At 48.4% G+C, this 19,943-nt stretch overlaps 1 long non-coding RNA gene across 4 annotated transcripts in view; it reads left to right on the forward strand.

Annotated features, from left to right (window-relative positions):
* LOC311590635 overlaps nt 1–15,876 on the forward strand; it is a 48,812-nt gene extending 32,936 nt beyond the window's left edge. For all 4 annotated transcript variants that reach the window (XR_014776936.1, XR_014776937.1, XR_014776938.1 and 1 more), the window contains exons 3-5: nt 1,892–2,106; nt 8,390–8,579; nt 13,468–15,876. This is a non-coding gene — a long non-coding RNA (uncharacterized lncRNA). The remainder of the gene's footprint in view (nt 1–1,891; nt 2,107–8,389; nt 8,580–13,467) is intronic.
* The last annotated feature ends 4,067 nt before the right edge of the window (nt 15,877–19,943 follow it).

Below are 19,943 nucleotides of genomic sequence, written 5' to 3' on the forward strand. Positions count from 1 at the left end.
GGGGGGGAGTCCCAGGAGAACGAACACTGCACAGAGAAGTACAAGAAACTAAGAAATGCTGAGAGGAAAGCGTACACCAATTGGTTATTCAATACAGTTTAGCCCTGACAGCACAGATAACATCCAGACTGAGGAGGCTATACATATGTATTTAAGAATATGTTCACAAACACACACACACACACACACACACACACACACACACACTCACGCACACATGCATGTTATAATATTAACAACAAAAAGGTACTTACGCTTAACATTCTCTTAGCTCCAAAGCCTACTCATTTCAAGTTTTGCAAATATTTTCTGTGATAACTGCCCCCCCCCCCCCATGTCAGCTAGGAGGTTCTCATAGTGTTAATTCCCAATGGCTAAAAAGGATGCTTTGCAAAGCTGTGCTGTGTAGAACCTGAAGGTGCTCCACTAACTACACTCCCAAGCTGGGAGCTCACCAGGAAGTCAAAACCAGAGAGCATGGGAGACAGCAACGGGCTTCCTGCTTTGAGTTTCTCATTTCTTCTTCTTCTTCTTCTTCTTCTTCTTCTTCTTCTTCTTCTTCTTCTTCTTCTTCTTCTTCTTCTTCTTCTTCTCCTTCTCCTTCTCCTTCTCCTTCTCCTTCTCCTTCTCTTTCCTCCTCCTCCTCCTCTTCTTCTTCTTCTTCTTTGTGTTGTTGTTGTTTTGTCATTGCACGTGGGACCCACACCTCTCTTAGTATGTGCACTGCCACCAAGCTCTATCCTGTTCCTCTTTCATGGTCCTGTGGGATGGGTCCTGTGGGGTCAAGCGTCACATGACCATTGCATTCTCTCTATCTCCCTCCCTCCCCCCCCACCTCTCTCACATGGTCTCTCTGTGTAGCCTTAGCTATCCTGGACTTGTTTTGTAGACCAGGCTGGCCTTGAACTCACAGCGATCCGCCTGCCTCTGCCTCCTGATTGCTGAGGTTACAGGCGTGTGCCACCATGCCCGGCTTACCATTGCTCTCTTGAATCTCAGCTCCTATGATTAACCCCCAAAAAGGTGGAGCTCCTGCCCAGCTGTTAGAAGAAGTTAACAGTTGCTGAGGGAGAGATGCTCTTCTTTGGTGGTGTTCAGTCTCTGAGCAAGTTGCCTAGGTTCCTGAAGATAACCCCTGTTAAACCCACTGCTCCTCAAGTTACCCTTATGTGGAATCATCTCTTTGTTCTGTCAGTGGTTTCCTAACTAGGGCAAGCAAAAGTTTGTTCTCTCACAGGAAGTTCACACAACACATACTTTTCTTACTTGCTCACTGGTCTATTAATTCTTGTCTTTGGGAGATATGTGTGTGTGTGTGTGTGTGTGTGGTGTGCGGTGGTCTGTGTGTGTGTGTGGTGTGTGTGTGTGCGTGCACACACATGCGCAGAACAGGTAAGTGATAAATCTGGCAATTTTATTAAGCTATTTCAATGAACGACATGGCGATGACAGGATAAGGGGAAAGACTGATTCAGAGGAGACAGGTTTCAGGTGGGGTGGGGGCAGGTTTGGGTTTTATCTCAATAGAATGTTTTATTTACTTTTATATTGCTATAAAAAAAAACCCCACCACAACCAAGGCAAATTACAAAAGAAAGCATTTAATTTAGGGGCTCACTGTTCCAGATGGGTAAATTCTATGAACAATTATGGTAGGGAGCACGGCAGCAGCCAGGCATGGTGCTGAAGCAGTAGCTGAGGGCTCACATCTGACCTGCAAGCTGGAGACAGAGCTATAAACACACACACACACACACACACACACACACACACACACACACACACACACGGCAGGGGGAGATACAGAGAAATGGCATGGACTTTTGACACCTTAAAGCTTACCCCAATTTACACATCTCCTTCAACATGACCATACTCTAATCTTTTCCAGATAGTTCCACCGACTGGGGACAAACATATTGGCTTATGGAATCACTTTCATTCAAACCACCATGGCCCAGAAAGTACAAGCTCACAAACCCACTGACCAGTCTTCTGCTGAAATTCCCACAGGACCACATTTCAAAAAGTCCTACCCCAGGCTGCTGAGCTTGGTGAGAACTTTATACAGTAATAAGAGAGAAGTTTGGAGCACATCTTCTCACGGTTTGTCTTCCTAACTCTGTTTGTTTGTTTGTTTTCTGAGACAGGGTTTCTTTGTGTAGCCTTGGCTGTCCTGGACTCTCTTTGTAGACCAGGCTGGCCTCGAACTCACAGTGATCAGCCTGCCTCTGCCTCCCGAGTGCTGGGATTAAAGGCCTGCGCCACCACGCCCGACTTCCCCAACTCTTCCTATTGGGCTCTCTATTGCGCTGGATCACATCACATTTAGCTCATGCTTCTTGGAAAGAGTATGAGGTTGTGGGAACAGATGTTGAAACGTCAATTTTGGTAGCATAAGAATAAAACCAGCTTGTCTCAAATTTTATTTATCTGGTGCTGCATGTTAAGTGTTTAGTTCAGTGCTCAGCATAAGGATACCATTTATTATTTATGTGTGTGTGTGTTGCACACATGCATCAAGGCCTGAGTGGAGGTCAGAGGCGAACATTCAGCGGTCCTTTCCTTCCATTGTATGGATTCTAGGGCTCAGTCTTATGTTTCACCACAGGTACCTTTACCTGTGGACCCAACTTGCCAGCTCAAAAATACTATTTATATTGTCATTATTAAATTTGGCGAAGCAAGGTCTTTCCCCCCCAACCCCCATTTGAACAGGAGCCGGGGAAAGGAGCAGCATTGTGGATGAAAGAGACAGTAGGATGAAGATGGACCTATTTTTAGGTCTGGGTCACTGCTACCCACTGTAGAGGCACAAGCAGAATAAAGAGGCCAAAGGGAGGCCAGGGTTAACTGCACGGGGCTGCAGGCCAGAGGGAAGTCCTGGGTGGGGAGCGCACTTCAGCTGGAGAACTAGAGCGCTGTTAGCAAGCCAGGGCTCAGAGATCGTGGAGAACCGCTGCCTGGCCCAGGCTGCGCAGGCAGCCTCCTGCCGCCCGCAGGTATGGAAAACTGGGCTGCTAGCGAGAAAGTGGGGACCCTTGGAAAAGACAGACGAAAGCTTAACAGCGAAAGGGGAGCTTGAAATTATTTACCACACGGAGTGAGCTACTCGGTTGGCTAGCACAGGACTCGACCAGCTGAAGGGTCTGGGGTTTGAACCCCGCTGTGCTCAGCTATTGAGGACCTGAAAATAACAGTTGCCCCCAGCATTTTACACAAGGTGTAGGGTTGATGGAAGCCACACAGATTATGCTGGCACCAGGTGAGAGGAGTCCAGGCCTCTGTGTGTGGGGCACCAACGTCTGCTCCATGTGAGCAAGTTCCCTCTTGCTGTTGGGTTCCAGTTTCCACACCTGTAGGGTGACAGCGTTGGGCAGGGAGCCCCAGTCCTTAGCAGTCACCTCTCCTTGCCTGTGGTAAGACACCTTGAGGATTTTTGGTACTACTGACATGTTGCGTGAAATAAAATGAATGACACCCCTTTCAATTGTATTTTTCTCTGGACAAAGGACAAACCCCCATTTCTTCTGTATTGTACCTCATCAAAAAATCATGACTAGGTATATAGTTATTATTTATCTTTTTTCTGAGCTATTCATAGTCAAAGGTATGCTTTTTTTCTTTTGATTTTCTGAAAAATATCAACTGAGAAATGAATAGAGTAAAGTCTGCTGCCTGTAGCTTGCCATTTACTTGTCACCAGTGGTCAGCTGTTCCCCCAACACCTCCCCCAACGCCTTTGGTTGACAAACACTAATGAATTGCTTTATGTTTTCTACTTTGGATTTAATGCTGTGTATTGAAGAGGTTGTTTTTTATAACCAATGAACAAATTTGTTCAGTGTATAGCTGAATGGTATTTTATCCTATTTTCAAATCACTAATTAAATCTCAAATGTTAAATATTTATGTTGTTTTCACCATGCGGTGTTAAAACAATATTTTAATGAATAATCTTATCTACAGATGTTTTACGTGTGCTCACGTGTTAAAATCCCAATAGTAGAATTTTGGGGCCCGGAATGTGTTTATTTGAAATTTTGGGCAGGACCTCTCAAGCCACCTCCTTGGATGTGCCAGGTGACATAGCTGCTGCCACCTTGTGCACTCCCCAGCACAGTGGGCTCCTCCTGGGGGTTTTGACCTATAGCAGACGGTCTGTTCTGTCACTGGGAGGTCAGATCTCTCCACTCATGAGCATAGTGTGTTTGTCCCCTCACAGCATCCTCAGAGAGTGTGCCTTTCTGCATCCTATTTCCTTCTTGCGGCAGTGATGTGTGTGTGTGTGTGCTTGCAGGTGCCTGCGTGTACATGTGAAGTGATAGGTAGCTCCTTAAATTAGAAAATGCTGCTTGGTTCCTCCCACCCAGATAGGTATTCTGTTAATTTTATTTGATTTTTGAAAATTCCACAGTTGAATTCATTTCACGCTTAACATTTGTCCCATCAAATCATAACAGACTCTTCTTCTTTTTAAATTATTTACTTATTCACTTTACGTCCTGACTGTAGCCCCTTCCCTCCCTCTTCCCCCAGCCCCCCTCTCCTTTTCCTCAGAAAAGGGAACCCCTACAAACCCCAGCACATCAAGTTGCATCAGAACTGAGCGTGTCTTCTTTCTCCCACCAGGGAGCTGTGATCAAAAAGCCCACAACAGAGTCCCTATCAGAGACAGCCCCCGTTTCCCTTACTAGGGGTCTCACATGATGCCTGAGCTGCCCATTGGCTAAATCTATGTAGCAGGCCTAGGTCCAGTCCGTACATGGCCCTTGGTTGGTGCTTCTGTCTCTGCAAGCCCCTCTGGGCCGAGGCTAGTTGGTTCTGTTGCTCTTCTTGTGGAGCTCTTGTCCTTCTATCCTTCCCCCCACTTTTACATAAGACCCCCCTATGCTTCACTCAATGTTTAGCTGTGAGTCTCACATCTGTTTGGATCCACTCCTGGGCGAAGCCTCTCAGAGGGCAGCTATGCTAGGTATAACCGAGTCTTATTAGTCATTTGTACCGTAATATGAATTATTTCCTCCCTAAGCAGATTTGCCATACAGAAAGTCAGGGAGAGGGGTGGGGGCAGGGAGAAAATTACTTAGTTATGGAGACTAAACATTACCTGCTTTCTGCTTAGCAGTTTTAGCCACTCTGCCTTCTGAGAGGTCCCTTCAACTGAGTCTCACCTGGCCATTCACGCTTTGTACATTTCTGTAGTCTTCCAGGATTTCAGGGTGATTGGATTCTAACCTTTCACAATCTGGGTTTTCTAGTGTTCAGAGCCTCCTCTTCTGACTCCTGCCTCTCAGAGCCACAGCCATAGTAGCTGCATATGGGTGGGAGTTTGTCATGCCCTGGTTGGGCAAACGAACCCATCACAGATAGATTTTTATTGCCTCTGGGTGTGGCCACTCCCTAGCTCTGTCATCAACTCTTTCAGGCCTCTTTTGCAGTTTTCCTAATTTAAGTTCCCTAAGATGAGCACTGAGTCCTCGGCATTGTAACTGTCCCTAAAAGGCCTCTGCCCATCAGCAAGGGAGCGATCCCCTTCCCTCCCTTTTGCCCTTGCCACCAACAGCAGCGAGCTGGAGAGCTGGTCCTGAGGAGGCCATGAGAGAAGGAGAGCTGGTCCTGACCCTCATTTGTTGCAGTACTAAGGAGAGCAGGTGCTGTATCTCACTTGGGCAGCACAGGACAGACGGCGCTGATGGTGCAGGGGCAGGGGCAGCACCAGTGAGCTGGCTACCGGGGTACGAGCATGGGAGCGCTGGTCCTGCAATTTATCTGACCCAGCAGCAGTGTGGGTGATGGAGAGCTGCCCTTCCTCACCCTGGCCCCTTGCCACCTACAGCAGGCAAGAGAGCTGGCCTTGGGGCCACAAAAGCAGGAAAGCTGTCCTTGCTCCTTGCTTGCTGCAACACTCAGGAGGAGAGGGTCCTGTACCTCATTTGGCTTGGGTAGCAAAGTAGAGCCTGTTCTGGATGTGGAGATTGCAGGTGAGCGGGTGAGGGCATGAGCACAGGATAGCCCACGCTGCCTCTTATTTGCTGGGTGGTAGTGTGCATGATGGAGAGATGCCGTCCTCCCTTCCCTCATCTCTTGACATCTATGGCAAGCAGGAGAGCTGGATCCTGGTCATGAGAGTGGCAGAGCTGAGCATGTCCCTTACCAGCGGCAACACTCTGGAGAGGAGGCCACGTACCTCACCTGGGCAGCAGGGTAGAGCTGGCCCTGGTTGCAGGGTTGGTGGTGAACTGGCCCCAAGGACATGAGAGTGGGAAAGCCAGAGGGCTCACTAGGCCAGATACCTCTCAGGCCCAGATGCAGGGCTTTGAATTGGCTCATCCTCAATATCTACCCCTTTGGTGAGCTGCTGGAGTGCATGAAGGGGCTCATCCTTCAGATCCAAAACTACAGGGTCTCCATGACATAGGGGAACAACAGGACTTCCAAGAGAAGCCCCAGTGAGGCTCCAGTATTGATAGATTAGCAGAAACCAGAGGCCTCGTGCCAGACCAATGAATCATTGTAATGGATATTTGCAAGCTGGTGTACCGTGGGACACACTGGGACACACTGCAGCTTCCACAGATTTTTTTCTCTGTTGGGGGAGGTTGCAAGGGTGGAGGGTGGGTATGAGGGGAGGGGGAGATGAGTGGGATTGGGGTACATGATATGAAATTCACAAAGAACCAATAAAAAGTTAAAAAACAAAAACTAAAACAAAACAAAAGTTCACTGCCACTGCTGTTTTAGTTCTTGTATATAAGCATCTTGTTTACGGACACCCCCTTTTTGGCTTGCTATTTTTTTTTAACAGACTCTAATACAGAATAGCAGCCCATAAAATGGTTTTAGAATGATAAATGACTAGTTTTTTTAATGATCTGTTAATATTGATAAGATTTAACGTGAATATTGGTTATAAAGAAGTACAGATCGAGGGCCGAGGACACACCTGAGTGATAGAGCTAGTGCCCAGAATGTGCAAGGTTCTAGGTTTCACCCCCAGCACCGAACACACACCAATCTCTGTCTCTGTGTCTCTGTCTCTGTGTCTGTATCTGTCTCTCTCTCCCTCTCTCTCTCTCTCTCTCTCTCTCTCTCTCTCTCTCTCTCTCCTGATGAGAGTTGTGTTGAAATGGGCAAGTGTAAATTATATAAATAAGGTCATGGGCACTAGAAGTGGGTGTCCTTTGGTCACTTATTATAAGAGTTATCCTGAGCACAGCTGGCAGGACAGATGTGGACATAGATGGCTCCTGTAACACTGCCTCCTCATAGCTGGGATGCACCAACCACACTCCAACTCTCCAGCCATCTTTCTCTAAGTAGATTTCCTGCCCTTGAATTCAGGGGCAATTTATGTGGCTTTCACCTGAAACTCAAGCACCTAGAGCTCTCCCTGTCTTGAGTTAGCAAAAGGTAGTTCATCTTAGCCTCAGGGACATCCCATGTCATTTTGGTAATAGGTCAGTTTGTTCTCCCTAAGATAATATCAGTGAAATGTCTCTGTATTATAGTGTGTGTGTGTGTATGTGTGTGTGTGTGTGTGTGTGTGTGTGTGTGTGTGTAAAGCAGTATGTATAGCCTTCATGGTGGTGGGATGCTTGCAGTATCAGGGTTCAGACGAATTGATATATATTATCCAGATTATTTGATTTTGACATCTGGCTTCATCTAGCCAGGTTGCAGCTGAGTAGGATCCAGATGGTGGGCACATCAGCACTGGGCTGATGCCACCATGGTGGGGTGACAGGGGAAGGAATAGCCATGAGCCCAGAGAAACTGCAACTCATGTCTCTGGCCGAGAGTGAGTTCCCGTGTCACGAAGAACTCTACAAGCCAGTTAAACAAGTTGTAGACCCTGTAAGAAGAAAGCAAAGGGTGTGTACAGGCTGTGCAGAGAGAAAGACAACAGGCTGTCATGTTCCGGAAAAGCTACCCAGCCCTTCTTAGGAAAAATGTAAATTGCTATTACAGCACAATTCCATTTTTGCCATCGCACTGGCGCTGGAAGCATCTCACATCCAACTGGGATGACTTCCGGAGGGCTACATCTGCTACTATCTCTCCAGATGAGGGGTCTCCTCCCAGCAAGGCACTGAGCACACGAGTTCTCCGCAAGTGCAAACCGACCCACACCAAGGCCAGTCTCTGAAGTGTTGTTTGTGGTGCTGTGTTTCCAGAAGGTGGAGAATCTACTTCCTGAATGGGCAGCTGCACTAGCACTAAGCAGCTACACACCCAGAACAAGAGACAGTTAAAAAAAACTGATGTGAAGTCAAAGGTTCACACTTTAAAAAGTCAAACTGTGAAAAATATGCTTAGCTTGCTCTATTTGTGTTTAAAGAGAGCAAAATAGGTTTTTAACAATATTTCCTGTCTTGTACACACGTAGGCACGGAGAGACCAGGCAGTGTTTGTCAGTGAGGAGAATTAGGCAGCAGAGAGAGAGAGAGGTTTCCCAATACCCACAATTTTGTGATTTTTCGGAGTTTTGAATCACACCGATTCGGCTGATCTCTTAGAGCGTGCATGTCAACACCGTGTCCTGCCGCCTGACATGGCCACCATCTTCAAGTTGGAAGGTAAGGAGTCTCCTTATCCCATGATACCTGCTCTGTCTTTTGACATCCAGTACTACCTGAAGAAATCTGATGTCTCAGGAAGATCACAGGTCACTCATGAGCTCTCTGGATCCCTGCTGTCCAGAATCAAGTGCCTACCCTAGAGTGAATGGCTTGGAAGGAGCCGGCCGAGTTTGAATCTTGTTTGCATGGCTTGCAGGCTGCTCTAAAGCAGCCGGGACACCTGATTTGTGGGAACCTCGGCTCCCCTACCTCTGCAATGGGAGACTGTTATCACACCATGGCTGTTCTGATGGGTTTAGGGACCCAACTTACTAACCAACAGCTTTCCCAAGACCCTAACCAAACCATGCAAAGCTGCTAAGGTTACCCCCATCTGTGTTTCACTGTGACTCCCAGAAAAGGCTCTGGCCTGCTCTTTTCTGTTATCTGTCTCCTGGTCCATCTTTAGGACCGTCCCTTTCGTTATCACATACACCCTCAGTGCATCCCTGAGACAGCACCTCTTTCCTGGCCAGGCCTGCTATGCTTTGTGAAGGTAGCCGTCCCTTGCAGTTGAGAGATAGGGGTGAGTTTGAGGTTGGAGTTTGGAAGCTACAGTGTCTGAAATTGTCAGGGATCTGGCAACAATTGCTTGCCTAGGAGGAAACTTTGTGTCGAGTTCCCAGGCACAGGTGAGGCTACTCTGCCTTCCTCAGCGTCTTAACTCAACACTCCTGTAGCCGTGGTGGATTCCGGAGCCCCAGGCTGACTTCATGCGAGTGAAGCTAGGACGATTTACAATCTCAGGCATATAAAACGTGCCCGAGTCCCGCATGGTGTTTACTTAAGCAACCCTCAGGACCTGTAACGAAGCGACTTCAAAGGCTCTGGGGGCGGTTAGTTTATGGCCAGTCTGAGAAATGACGAGAAGGCTCGGGTTTATGTGTATTCGTATACTCTAATGGGAGGAAAAAAAAATTCATACCGAGTGAATCGCTCAGTTGCTATGGGGAGACAGAATGCTTTTTGAAAATGCTTCTCTTTAAAGTCAAAGATAAATCACTTTCGAGGTGGAGTAGAGGCAGAAAGGGAAGATGGCCAGACCTCTCGGAGGCTGGATTTCCCCCAGACAGGACTGTTGCTTGTGTGCCTGCGGCCCAGAACAGCTGGTGAGTGTGAGAAACCGGAGAAAGGGCGCCTTCGCTTTAATCCAATCTGCTGCTTTCCCGGGCCCGTTTTACTGTAATTCTGGGCGGCCAGGGGACAAAGGCTGTTGACTGATACGTGCAATTACCTCCTTTAATACTGCTCTCAACTGTCGGCCCTGACTGACAAAAGTGGATGAGGTTTAGTTAAGGTCTGAGAAAATGCTCCATTAATAAAAGCCCTTCCCATCGTGATGCGCCCGCCCTCCCTCAGACCTTTTCATCTATTTTCTAGAAAGATAAGGTTTGCTGATGGAGAGTTAAGAAGTGGAGCTCGGCTTGGATGTTGGAAACACCACAGCCACCTCGTAGACGGTCTCCACAGCGTACGTGGGTGACTTGCACCTGGAGTGAGGAGGAGAAGGAGGAGGAGGAGACCTTTGGGTCACTAGGCAGAGTTTTCCCAAAAGCGCCAGAGGTAGCTTAAAAAAGTTCAGCCAGGTCATTCTGGGTGTCTGTCCTCCATTGGTCTCTTATAAGTAAAAAAGAGTAAGGAGGTGTTTTCCTCAGGCTCAGTGTGCTTGTACAGACAGCAGGCCTTCATACCCGGCATATTCCATGTTGAACAAGCTATAGACGGAAACCATTTCCCACCAAGAAGGCAATGGGCAGTCTGGACAGATGCAGTGGCAGTGGCAGGGATGAATCTAGTGAAAAAGGTCACCGCGGCCACCAGCTCTACCTGTGCCCAGTGACTGCAGAATTTCAGAAGGACCGACAATGCCCTAATGACAAGCATCCTTTGGGAAGCTGAAACAGGCTCTGTAGGAAGAGGTCCTGATAGGTCACCACCTGTGGCTGGGATGGCGTCCTGTTTGACAAGCCTGCTGTGCTGGCCTCCGTGCAGACAGACCAACTGGAGACAGGTGTGTCACCACGACTTGGTAGCTGTGGCCCAGAAGACCCCACCCACAGGCTTCTTTGGCTTTGCGAGGTGCGGGAAGCCAGTGGGCCTGCAGGCTGTGACACAGGCCCAGGAGAAGGGAACTCAGAATAGGGAGAAGACTCTCCAGCATCAAGCTCAATGTAGCTTCTCTCTATCAGGCTTCCACGGTGCTACACTCAGTTTTTATTGTGCGGTAAGCCACATGATGCCGCCACCATGGCATTTGCTACAGCGATACCGTGGCAAAGGTTATAAGGGAGTCTGAATGAAAGCTCAGGGGGGTGAGCCTCGGAACCAGGACACAACACATGCTTTCCTTTCAAGTTTCTGCAGATGTGACAAGCTGTCTGCGAGGAACGCCCGCCTTTGCCTTGCTCTACCTTTGCTCCCTGTAGGGGCCCTGGGGATGGGTAACTAGGTCCCTGTGACAAAAGCACAGCGACTTTCAGATGCTCTGCTGGGCTGAGAAATGCTCTGAGGTGGGAAGTGGGGAGCATAGCTGTGGAAGCACACATCTTCTTACCTCAGAAGAGCACTGGGCCAAGTGCGGTGAGGGAGGTGAGTGCTCGGAGAAGGAGGTAGCACAGCCTGCGCAGTCAAGGGTGGCATTCTGGAAGCAGAGGCAGGTTCTCCTACCTGAACCCCTAAGTGTCTAGATGAAGTTAAGTATCTGTGTTTTCAGCTCCAAGGATGGTGCATGTGGGCATTGAGCTCTAGGATGGGAGACGTGTAGAAATGTATTTGTCCTTAGCCAGGGGTTAGAAAGACAGAAGAGAAGAGAGTGCTCAGCCTTATTTGAGACATAGCTGTCCCCAAAGAAAGAGATGGAATGTAGGAGGACACCAGAGCAGAGAGGCTGTTGCAAGGCCAGGTGGTGTCTTCGTCACGGGATCACTTTTGTGGCCACTCCATTGCCACAAAGTAGGATTCCCTACTTGGCCACCTCATGGCACACAGGATCATCGGATTGTGTTTAGCAAGGGTACCTCTTAGGGAGTTAAGGTCCAGGGATGTAGATAGCTGCAGCTGCAGGGGATGATGCCAAGTGTGGCCTGGTGATGTTGTCAGACATATCCGTGGGTGACAATGGTGCAGTGTGGTCCAATAGGAAGGGGTGCTGCTGAGGTACAGCAGTGATGAGGGGCTCACCTGCTGTCGCTGTGCTTCTCGTGTCACAGGCAGTGCGCATAGCCAATGGGACCTCCATAGTAATGCTGTGAGCTGAGACACGTTCAGAGCCGCATTTGAGCCAGGACTGAAATTTGGGCTGCTAGTCCCTTTCTGTGACCCTCTGGCCTCTCCTGAGAAACAGGCCTGCTGTGGAGACCATGGTCCCATACGGCTGCTGCTTCTCCTCCTCTTCCTCCTTCTTTTTTCTTTTATTTTTTTTCTTCAAGACAGGGTTTCTCTGTGTAACCTTGGCTGTCCTGGACTCACTTTGTAGATCAGGCTGGCCTCAAACTCACAGCAATCTGCCTGCCTCTGCCTCCTGAGTGCTTCTGAAAGGACAGTAAACATCTACTGAGGAAGCAAAACAAGGACAGTCTTGTCTCAAAAGCTCTGTTTTTGTTTAAGCGAAAACACAGGTATCGGCACCCCTCCCCAACCAGTAAAGTAGCTATCTCTAGGAGCAGGACTCAGTGACCACATTTTCCCATTAAAAATCTCATTTACGCTTGAGTTAAGACTTTAGACAGTCTAGAAGGGAAAGTTTCTATATTCTTCCACTGACCTCCAGTCTTCCTTCCTAAAGGCCTGTGTTGCCAACCACTCTGTGATCCTTCTTGACTCCGTGTGTGTGCGTGTGTGTGTGTGTGTGTGTAAAATGTATGCATGCATGTAGGTATACACTGACGTGGTTATGAGCAAAGCCAATGTAAAGGTGTTTGGTATTCTGCTTTATCACTTATTAATTTTTTTTGAGACACTGAAGGAACACAAGCCCAGATGTCCTTCTATGTCTGTTCCTCCCAGCCCTGGAGTTGCTGGTATGTGCTTCCATACCCAGCCTTCATACTGATACTCACATTCAAACTGAGCTCTTCATGTATACACAGCAGTACCCTGACCCACGGAGCCATCCCCCATCCTCCCATCTCTGAGGCGATGATGAAGTCAGAACTCAGCCCTGCTCATCCATCTGAGGGATGTGTGTTCTGTGAGATGCCAGGGTAGGGAGGACCAGGGAAGCTTGTGTACTGAGGAGAAGCTGAGGGTGCTAGGCAGGTGGCAGAGGCCAGCACAGAGCTGAGAGATCGGGCTTAGAGTAGCAGTCTTCTGAGGACCGGAGGGAGGTCAGTGGGCAGAACAACTGCACTGAAAGCAGCAATGAACTGTTTCCCTGAATGATTTGAAGAGACCTCCATCCTAGAGGACAGGGTGAGCTGGTCCTGGTACTGGGAGGGGAGCATTTCTGACTCTCTTTTGAGGGGACTTCCTTCAGTGCTTTGAAAAGAGCATGCAGAAAGACAGGGCTTGCCATGTTCCCTGGGTGCCTCCAGCCTGAGTACACAGCAGACATGGTCGCTAACCTGTGGGAGTCAGACAGGCTAAAATCTGGGGCAAAGTAAGAAGTGCTAAGTCATGCATGGCAGAGAAGAGCCAGATGTGCTGGGAGGGCAGATTTGAACTCTCCATTCTTAGAGTTTCTTTTCAGACCCAAAGTCAGGATCTTCTTCTCCGTAGTTGTGAATCTCCTAGGCTCTCAGCTTCTAGAATCTGGAAAAGGGACCAAAGTGATCCATCACAGGTAGAGTTTGGATTTTGATGCCTTTGGCAAACATTTGCTTATAATGTGTTACCTGCTTGTTTCTAGAGTCCTTGTGGAGTCTCAGGAGAAGATGCTGGTGAGACGACACTTCCTCTTCAAGGCTCAGCCTCAGATGATTTGGAAGCCAATCTTCCGTGAGGGTCACCACTCTGGCACGTGCACACCGTCCTCAGCTAAACATTTCTGAAGATGAGTGTCTGAGAAAATTCATCACACACCCATCACTTTACCTGACATGGCTAGCACAGACTGGGATCCAGAAATATATATATATCTTTTTGTTGAACAGCTGTTTCTACAATAGGAACATCTGTAAAAAAATTGTCTTAACTTTCGAGCTGCTGTATGATACAAATTTTGATGTCTCTTGGCTATCAGGTGTGAATGTTGGCACTATGAAGAAAAGGTTGAGACATGTGTCTTCCCTCTTCTATCGTCACTTTCTCTCCTGGGTGATGGCAGTGGTACCTGAGCACCGGCACTCAGCACAGGGCCAGGCATCTCACTTTACAGTTGGACCGACTGGAGTACTAAGATGACATTCCTCGTGGACTGCAAATCATGGAGCCCAGGGCTTCAGAGGCCATGGCCAGAGTTCTTTGTGTAACACATGGCTTGTCCTCAAGGGGTAGCCTGTGCTTTGGTTTAGTCACTTGCTGTATCTAGTGACCCCTCCCCCACCCCACACAGTGCCCCGCCTGTTCCCAGGAACCAATAGCCGTGTCAGTCTCTGTCTACTTCAAGCTCTACTATCTCTTGGTCATGATCCTTGTAGTCCAAATGCCGGGAGCCATGTGTTCCCTGTGAGAAGAGGATCAGCACTTTGCTTCCTCTGCCACTCCTGTTTTTCACTTGGCAGCATGCCGCCTTCTTGCGTGGCCCACAGGCACAGAGCCTCTCTGTTTTTCAGACTGCTTCACAAATGCCACCCTGTAGTTCCAGACTTTGGTGGGACTTGTCAGCTTCGTTGGGCAATGGGAGGCAGGACAGAAGATATTAAGTGTGAAGATGGGTGCCACCCTGTGACGTCCTAGGATATGCTAGTATCCTCAAGAGTTAGGGCTCGTAGAATGTTTGTGGTACAATGAAATGTCCTCACCTACTCAAGTCTTTCTAGTGAGCCATCCAATTGGCTGTTGCCGAGATCTGAACCCAGTTCCACCCAAGGCCAAAGCCTTCCCCCCCCCCCATCTCATGCTGCTGTGTTGTTTTCTGATCACCAAGAATAGAAAAGAATCAGGTCACCCTCAAAAGGGTAGGTTCTGATGGTGCACCAAAATTGGAGACCCATGATAAGAGGCTGCCTGGTAGAGCACTGTAAATGGAGGAGACGCTGGGTCTCCCTAAAGACCTGTGCTGTGTGGGGCCACTAGTAACTCCCTGTTCATGGAGGACGCAAGAATCTCATGTCTGGATCTTCTCATTGTATCTCCCACCTTGTGTCTGGGGAAGACTTCCTAGGGATGCAAAGGGTCTAGGCAGAGAGGAAGGGCCAGGAAGGGAAGCAGGGGTGGTGGAAGACAGAACTCATGTTCAGAAAAGGAATGCTGGAAGGCATACTGCGGGCACCGGGGATGTGCCAGGGCACACCATAAAAAAGCAGCATGCGACTGGGTTTCATTGTAAAAGTTCACCTCTGTGTCCCAGGGTGCCTCAGCCCACCCAGTGTAGAGTCGGACCCCTGCCTTTGGGCCCACTGCCCTGTCCCTGAGACTAACGTTAGAGGCCCGAGAGAGACCCTTCTTTTCCACAAGGCATTTTAGATGCAGGGCCAGGAGCCTTACCTGGGTGCTTGAAAGTGGTATCAGTCTTCCTGGCAGCACAGTCTCCCCTGTTGCGTTCTCACACTTGTCACCCACCCTACCTTCATATTTCACAGTGTTAGGAAGAGCGGTTTGTTCTTGCCGCCCAATGCTAGCATACAGATAGCATTCAGTACCGTGTGACGGTGGAATGCCTCCGGTCTAGCATTCATGTGTTTTTCAGGCAGTGAAGAGTCAGAGGAGAGTCCTGAAAGAGTAGAGGGCAATCCTCCTGTTTGAAGGCTCATTCAGGTTTACTTTTAGAGCAAGCCAGCATTGTGGTGCTTACTTACCTCAGTAGCCTGTCCTGCCTGTCTGGACACTTTATTCTCTCATTTTGTCACCTTTTTCTCCTTACAAGGAGTAGAGCAACCCCTTGGAAGTTTTGCTCGATAGCAAGAGAAAAAGAATATTTGAATGGCACTACTGAAACAGTCTTCGTGACTTTGGTGTAATGGCTCACACCGCCGCATTCCAATGAGCTACTTTTCCAAAAAGGTAACCCTGAGCCTGAAGGAGGAGGCGTGCTCGAAGGTACTGGCTACATTCCACGTCTTGTGTATCTGGACACTCAATTGAGCTGTTGGGACCACTGCATTTCTTTGCAGGAAGAGATTGAAGCGGGTGTGTGTGAGTGTGTGACAGGATAGGGGGTGGGGCAGTGTGTGTGTGGGGGGGGGCAGAGGCAAGCGCACAGTGCAGACATCTGCCTGGGTGCCTGGTCATGCAGTGCTAAGAGAAGAGAGCTTCAGTAGGGCTGATCCAGGTGGGGTCCACGGTCCGAGCCTTTGTTTCACAATTCCCTTTGAAGAGTGCGGGTCGCTGAAGACCAGTCCCATACTGATGCTGTGTGTTTTTTGGGGAGGGTGTGGGCAGACAGTCTCCCCAGGCCTTAGCATCTGTGCATCTTGGAGCTGAGCTTTAGGACCAGATTCCTTTACTCTCCAAACATAACAGGTCTCATTTCCACCTTTGGATGGAACCACATCGAATGATATGAACATGAGGATGTACCCAAAGCTGGGAGCCATTTTCCGTGGTGGCCTCTCAAAGTGCTACTTCCACTTTAGACGGTGAAAGGCATTTAGAAGCCATTCCTTCTTGACAAGGCCCCAGCCACATCAAGATACAAAGTACCCGCACCAAAATAGGAGGGAGGAATACATTCCTGATGCGGTAGCAAGGGGGGCGGGTATTGTTAATCAGCGCATTGGACTATGTAGAGTGAGCCTCAGGCACAGGCTGGCGGTAAAGGAAACTAGGGCTTCCACACTGCTGCCCACAAGAAGTTCACAGTCTAGTGCAGTTGACAGGTGTGCGGCAGTGGCATAAAAAAAAAAAAAAGAGGTGTGTTTGATGTGTTCTGAACCCGGGGAGGTCAGGGCATGTGCGCACTTTCAATGGATCAGCAGGGATAAGTGGTGATGCTTCCCGGGGTGGACCGTTGAGGAGCGGCCCTACTTGGGAGGCGGGGCCAAACATATAATGCCGAACAGGAAACAATTAGAGTGTGGGAGTCGTGTATGCCAAATAGAGTCTGTTGCTTAGGTTCTGGACCTGTTAGTGTGTGTTCAACTGCAGGAGTAGTAACCAGCACTCATCTGTGTTAAACTCCTGAGTATAATCTTCACACTCCAAGTTGGGCCAGTCCCAGATTTCAGTGGCTCACCTCTGTCATTGAGGACTTTAGTGCTGGCCAGGGCTCAATGATCCTGGTCCCCAGTAGTTTCTCTTCTTAATACATTGTGCTTTGGTCATAAAGCAAACAAATGTGAGATACTTAACTGTTCCTTTTCATTAGTATCTTTTCCCTCAGTGAGGAAAAGTCTTTAAGAAACCTGACGCCAGTCAGACTCATCCTGAGGCCCCCGGTGGCAGAAGTGGGCCCCATATCCAGCTCTAAACCATTTATTGGCAAGGGGCATGCATGCACCCTGTGTTAGCCTTGTCTTGGGGTCAGGGTCAGGTTACATGAGCCTGTTTCTTTGAGCTTTTGTCTAGGGGGAGAATGCTAGAAGAGGCGAGGGCCTCTGCCAGAAAGCCCAGATCAGTAACTGTGAGTTGTTGAGTAACCTGTGTGCTGGGGTAGATGGCGGACACTCTTATAGCAGGGTGAGCCACAGGGCTCAGGATCAGCCTGCCATGTCAAAAGAAAAAAACCCTATGGGCAGGGTAGAGTTTGGTTTTGTTTGGAAGCAAATGGTGTCATGAGAATTCACACAGCCTCATGAACAGATGCTACCTCTCTGCTATACAGCCATGTGTTTCTGGGTGAATGGGGACATTTTAGGGCAGGGAGGGACCCAATGCAGTGTAGGAGTTCCCTGTCTGCATCTGTCAAGACCCTCTCAGGGACTCTGGCAAGCCCGGACTATTTTTGAGGAGTTGAGGAAACGGTGTAGTCCACTCAGGGACTTGTGGGGATCAGAATGCAAGACAGAGCTGGGTGCGCCTCTAAAGCTGGATATTCAATATGTTCATTTGACACATGTGGAAACTGGGACCCACACAGGGGAACGGAGGCATTGAGCTTGGGCAGGCTCTTGCTCCTCAGCTGTGTACCCAGGTCTCTCTGCTGGACTCTATCAGGGCCTCTTCTCTCATTCTTGATACCAACTCTATTGTTGGGCTTAAAAAAAATTCTAGACTTTAAAGTGCAAGCAATGCAGGTGAACACAGTGTTTTCAGCTCCTTTGCTTGGGTCTTAGTGTGAGTGGAGCCTTTCCCTCTTTCCCTTTCAGTCAGGCTTTTAAGAGGAAGAGACAGGAAACCTGCAGGGCACTGGGCACATGAGAAGATAGGAGATGTTCTTTTTCATTTTTAAATGTCTCCCCTCCTCCTCCTCCTCCTCTTCCTCCTCCTCCTTCCTTCTTTCTTTCCTATTTGTTGTTATTTTTGTTTTTGTGTTTTGGGCTTTTCTGAGGGCTCCAAAGCAAAGAAGACTCCAGCTCAGGCTAAAATCACTGAACCCAAGGGGCAGCTGCAGCGTATCCTGCTGAGGGAGATTCTTGTGGTGTATTTTTCTTGACACGCTACACTTCCACTTATTGTGACTTTTCACTCCTTCCCTGGCCGTCTGTGGACTGTGGTGCTTTTCCATGAACAGACATATACCATGGTGAATGCAATCTTTGTAGACAGCATTTATTAGAACAAGGCAGAAAATAAGTAAAATAAAAAGATTCTTGGTAAACCAAAGGACGGGATTCGAACACTCAGCTCTCTATGACAAGGTGCTGTAGCCGGGCTTGTGGCTACTTTATTGGTTTCTTTTATCTACCACCTTTCTCCACATTTATTCTACCCTCCCAGCCCCTTCAACACTAGTCAGAAGAGAAGGTTAGAGGGGAAAGAGGGCATCCACGTTGTTAGGCTACTTCCTGTTGTTTAAGGGTATCAAGTGCCTTGATCTTTGCTGTTGGGATATTCAATTTCTTCTACTTGTCTCTTTATACATGACCGCTTGACAAACAACAGCCAACAAGAACAAGAACAACCAGAAACCAGCAACAGCAGCAGGAGCCGCCATGGCCCGTCTCAGGGCTCTAGCATCCATATGCCTTCTCACGAGTTGCCAGAATCACAAATGTCACACACTTGCAGAAACTATCTGTAGCTGACAAAATCATGCCCCTGCCAGAGCACGAGGCAAATCGTAGTCAGCTGCCGTGGACAATCTGAAGCAGCCCCATATCCCACACCTGGGACCAAAACAAAAGCATAGTCACAACACAGAGAAAAAACTGTATATGCATACATATGTATGTGTCTGTGTAAGACTATTTTAGCCTGGAGAAACATGGAGAGGAATATAAAAAATATATGGGATGAATATCAGTTCTATGCACAATGGAGTGATTGATGTGGGTGGGCATGATTGGAAGGTGCTGGAATGGTAGAGATGGGCAGACACAGAAACAGGAAAGGCAAGAACAAATGAAGGACTTATAAAAAATGTCCCATCACCCATAGGTCACAGCCGTCTGTTACGCCATTTCCAGGGGACCTGACTTCCTCTTCTGGCTTCCTCAGGTACTGCACAAATGCGGTCCACAGACATACATGCAGGCGAAAGACTTGTATACATAAACTGAACCATTGAAGAGCTTGGGGACTGTTCCTCAGGTATTCTTAAGAGGATTCTGATCTTGACTATTTGGCTGTACAGTATCACGGAGCAGCCTTGAGCAAGGGCATGCTATAGCTCTTTAAATTGAAGATGCTGGCTCACTGGAACTAGCTTTCCCCTGTCATTTTCATCTCACCTTTGTCATTTCTCATCCACGGCTTGCATTCTCCTGCCACCTTCATGTCAGTAATGGCTGAATTATAATTGGAAGTGTGTATATAATGTACATAATTATATACACAATTATAGGAAGGTTAGTTTGAAATTACACAGTTTGTTGTGAAGTATAAATATCCATCTGAAAAACTCTGTATTTCCATCTTTTCATGACGTAAAGGGACTCTTCCATTCCAGGGAGAGAGCTCTAAATAATTCGGTGTCTGCTGGAGTTTTAAATTCATAGCTTACAGACCCTCCCCAAACCCAGGACTGCTTCTCTGGCTCCCCAGAACACCGATTTGGTACTTTCTGCTGGGGGATAAACATTGAGCGGTTCCCTCCAGGACCTCCTCACCAATGGTGGGCAGGAAACCGATAGTGCTTGGTCCTCGACCTACCACGGTCCAGGCACTGTTATCAGAGGAGAGCAG

Source organism: Acomys minous (assembly GCF_964271855.1).
Source record: "Acomys minous genome assembly, chromosome: 19".
In the NCBI taxonomy this organism is placed as follows: Eukaryota; Metazoa; Chordata; class Mammalia; order Rodentia; family Muridae; genus Acomys; species Acomys minous.